The following is a 4,691-nucleotide window of genomic DNA, read 5'->3' as shown; positions in this document are numbered from 1 at the left end:
TAACTAGGTTTATTACATGGTATCAGAACCCTATTATATCTAAATGCATTTGTCTTATTTAAAAGTCCCCGATGGTGATTTAGTCATCATAGAAAATGAAATTGTTCAACATGACTTATGAAAGAGATGAAAGATATGTGTCTGGTATATGAATGATAGAGTGAAGACATTTGGCTTTCTATTATTTTGCCATTGACCAATACTAGCTTGATTTAAGGTATTTTAGAGCCTGGTGTATTGAGCTAAAAAAAAACAAAAAACTATTAAGCAATTAACTCATGTTCCTAAGTAGCAGTGACAGATAGAATAATTTTGGTGATTTGATGACCCTAAACTATTCAAATTAGGAGTGGTTGTCTCCAATTCATTTAATACATGTTCAGTTCTCCATTTCATTTTGTCTGAAGAGACATTTATTGTTGTAAGATGAATTATTTTCTCAAATTGCATCTAGAAAGCCATTTTTAAGGTTGTCAGACAGTTGGAAGAAAAATAGTCTTCAGCATAATTTTTTGTTTATAATGAATAAGTAAGCCGGAACAAAAAGTCCTATTGTGTGATTATCTAGGAATACAACCTGGACAATACAAGCAGCCTATTTTCAGTTAGTCAAGAAGCACCACAAAACCACAAGGACATTCTTCGCATGAGCCTAGGTCTCCAATCATCAGGGATTATGTGAAAATGGTATCATTCTGTTGTTTCAACAAAATGTCTTTGTCAACTGAATAATTTTATAAAACGTAGTTCATACTGAACAGTTATTGAAGCAAGATTTAATTATTTTACAAATAAGAAAAACAAAATATTGTGGTTAAAGAACAGATCACAGAGGTGAGTTTAACTGTAGAAGTATCTAGAACTTAACACAGCTTCAAGTTCAATTTATTATGATTGGAGTGAATATTTTCCAATCCTATTTTTAGACCTTAGTGCATGTATGAATGTATGGGGATAAAAGGCTACAATTTACTTCAGTGAAGTTTCTGACAATGAGGGTCTCTATGATCTGGATATCTGATGATGAATATTGTTGCCTATGAATTTTTTTTTTTTGTTTGTTTGTTTTTTTCATTTTAAGTTTTTAATGAAAGTTGTATATAATATTACTTTATTCCTGCATCTTCTCAATTGTTTCTTCCTTGTATTTTCCCTTTTTCTTTCCTACTTGGCGAGATTTGGCTTTACGTTCAAGAATCTTTTTGAGGTCTTTGTCCTGCTTTAGTCTAGTGATAACCACCTTGCTGGGGTGAATGCCCACGTGAACAGTTGTCCCATTAGCTTTCTCCCGTTGCACTCGTTCAATGTAGATGACATATTTCTTCCTGTAAACCTGGACGACTTTGCCAATTTGCTGCCCTTTGTAATGTCCTCAAACAACCTGAACCTCGTCATCCTTTTGGATGGGCATGGACCGAACATTGTGCTTCTGTCTCAGCTCTTTGGAAAGAGGAGACGACATGATCTTCCTTTGAATGTGGGAAGGTGCATTGAAATGCCTTTTACGGTTCTTGCTCCGGTCAGAAGTCACAAAGGGGTTGAACTTCATTTTGACCGCTGGCGCTCCTACGATGGCCGCAAGAGGGAAGAGCTATGAATGTTTAATTATAACTGTTAGGATCATAGGATCACCGAAGGAGGAACGCAGGGGGCCAAAAGGGGTAAAGAGTTATAAATTTATTGTTACATCTGCTAAGTGAGGGGCTGAGGTCAAAATGGCATCAGCAAGGCAAAGTAGGGGGAGTGGGATATTTATGTCTCTTGTAAAGGGTACAAGAGTAACCAGTGGGACCAGGTGCAGGTGGGGGCCAGGTGTAGGTGGTCCACTGGAAACTGGGTGAGGTGGTTTACTGGAAGCCATTAATCATGAAACCTACAATGAGAATAACAGGAAAATCGTGGGAGGGGTAAGAGCCCCCAGCAGGGCATAATGGAGCACAAGAATGCACCTAAGAATAATCTTTTTAACTTTTGATAAGTTTGGAGAGCTTTTCCATAACCTAAAAAATTGAGTACTTTTGTGGTAGACAGTTAGACAGATGGGCCAGGTACAGAAGGTCACCAGGGTGAAAAGTCCTGGATGTCTAGCAAAGGACAATTGTAGGGTGGGACCTCGCCCCTAAGGTGACCTTTCTTCCCTTAGCATATCACTGGTCATGTGGTCTGGACCCCCTGACCTTTCTTCCCTGGAGTTAACATCTGGGCCTCAGTTGTATTTCAGCTCCAGGCCCAGAAAAGCAGCAAAACCAGAAAATAACCCCATGGCTGACCTCAGGACCAGCTGCGTTGGATAATGACCCCTGCCCTGGAGCAAGACAATCAATCAGTGGAGACCCTGACCCAGAAAGGACACACCTGGAAAGCTGCTGAATAGTCTATTGAGATCTTCCCCTGGGACCTCCCCTAAAATCTACACCCTTAAAACCCTTAGGACAGAGGACCCAGTGTGCTCTCTCTCCCAGGAGCAAGCCTGTGCCTTCCCCTTCCCCACTTCTTCCGCTTTCCCTCAGGTGTGTCACCTGTACCTTCCTCACTTATAAGCTCCAAGCTCCCTTCCTTTGCCTCTATTTCTTATTTCCTTAGCCCATTTCTCCTATGAATTACTTCTTCCACCTCTGTGATTTTCTAAATAAATGTTCTCTTATAGTTGGAGTCTTGGCTCTGAATTCTTTCCTAGCCAGAACTCAAATACTGTGGTTGCTGAACCCAGGTCCAGTCTGCCTACCACCTGGTGCCATTCTCACTGCCCACAATACTTTTGAGTCTGAATATGGAGTTCATTTTAAAATGTGTATTTCTCCTTTAGTTTGTAACTGAATGCTTTCAAATACTTTCAGACTTGCAGAATTCAGTCCAGGACACCTACTGCATTTGACCTGGAGGTCTCCTCCTTAATCTTGATTGCACTATTCAGTTGTTTATGTTCCTCAAAGGAACCAGTTGGCTTTTATCTCTAAGTTGCAGACTGAAGCTGAAAGCAGTGACTTTAGAAACAAGCATTTTGGCAAAAAAGCAACTGCCTGGGGGTAAAGAAACTCAGGATATTTAACACACAGAGTGTTTTGACAATGGCTCAAATTGTCATGGCACACTGATTAGGAAACATTGCCAAAATCATAGTCTTCCAATAAATTCTTGGCAAAACTGGCTTGTCAAACTCTCAATAGTAGGAATAGGTAAATTGCCTCAGGGCTTTTTCTTTGAAGGGATGAATAATAATTATCATTTAAATATCTCTTCCTCAGATTTTACAGTTTTGTAACCAAGGATGATAAATAGCAATAATTAGCATCTCAATGGTGCTCACATGTTCAAAACACTTACCAGACAAGAAGTAGAACCTGGGGATTCAGGATGTGCAGTGTCATTGCTACCACTAGACTACATACTACAAGGATCTGTTTCTTGTGATCTGTCCAATAGCTTTTTGTGAATATTTAGCAGCCTGCTCACTTCCCAGGACAAATTGCCATTAATAGCATCGATTAGTGTTGTAACTGGTTTTCTTAGGTTGACAGCCAAAATTAACTGCACAATGCCTACTATCCTATTTCACCAACATTCTTTTCACCAACTAGATTAAGAAGGAGACCTCCAGTACAAACGCAGATGATTAGAAAGCATAATTATTTCCTTTCTAGTTTATATGGTGCTACATAACTCTGATTATTTTTATTAGTTATCACTTAAAATATCACTTCTAAGTTATTTTCCAATATTACAGGCATGGGGGAGGACAAAGTTCCCCTTCTCCCTCTTAGTTCTTCTGCCTGGTCTAATACATTGACTAGAGACAGGTTAACATGAGAAAATAACCAAATGTATTGCATATGTACCTATGGAGGTTCCATGAGAATATGGGACCTAAAGACAAGTCAGGCAGTTGATGCTTACCTGCCATCTTGAGCAAGGAGAGAAAGGTGGAGTTGTGGTTTGAGATTTCAAAGAGCAGGAAGGCAATTCACATGGAGATAAAAAATGCAAACGTTTGATAAACAAATGTTTTTTGGGCCATCTTTAACAAGGGACACAGAGAGGGCTTTGATGAAATGGGCCTTGTTAGGTTCCTCCCTGTCTATCACACTCTATATGAAACTATAGTTATCTATAATGATAGCTCCCTTCCTGGAGCAGGCCCTCTATCTAAAGTATTTTTAAAAAAAAAAATATATATATATTTTATTGACTTTTTACAGAGAGGAAGGGAGAGGGATAGAGAGTTAGAAACATCGATGAGAGAGAAACATCGATCAGCTGCCTCCTGCACACCCCCTACTAAGGATGTGCCTGCAACCAAGGTACATGCCCTTGACTGGAATTGAACCTGGGACCCTTTAGTCTGCAGGCTGACGCTCTATCCACTGAGCCAAACCGGTTAGAGCTATCTAAATTCTTTTAGGCAGTTAAGGGCAAGGTTAAAGGTTTTTCCTTTGTCTTTAATTTCTTAAAAGTAACCAGCCTAAAATGATCAATATCCTAAAGAGGCATATTTTATGGTGGCAAACTCTGCACACCTTTAACTTTGAAACTTAAGTAAAAATCTTCACAGTCCTGAAGATAAGTTTGTTGACTGCTCCATATTTCATTTTAAAACAATCACTCCTAAGAACAAGTCAGTTCAATTAAACAGTTATGTCTCATTTCAGGAGCCAATGATGCAGGTGGATTCCCAAAATTAACCCTATATTTTT

General features: G+C 39.2%; 1 pseudogene; it reads right to left on the bottom strand.

The window, feature by feature from the left end:
* Positions 1-1,073: 1,073 nt before the first annotated feature.
* On the bottom strand, positions 1,074-1,591 carry LOC118654005 (annotated as a pseudogene).
* Positions 1,592-4,691: the final 3,100 nt, after the last annotated feature.

Source organism: Myotis myotis, unplaced genomic scaffold (assembly GCF_014108235.1).
Source record: "Myotis myotis isolate mMyoMyo1 unplaced genomic scaffold, mMyoMyo1.p scaffold_m19_p_4, whole genome shotgun sequence".
NCBI lineage: Eukaryota > Metazoa > Chordata > Mammalia > Chiroptera > Vespertilionidae > Myotis > Myotis myotis.
The sequence above is the reverse complement of the archived record's forward strand: the minus strand, read 5'-3'. Positions and strand labels throughout refer to the sequence as shown.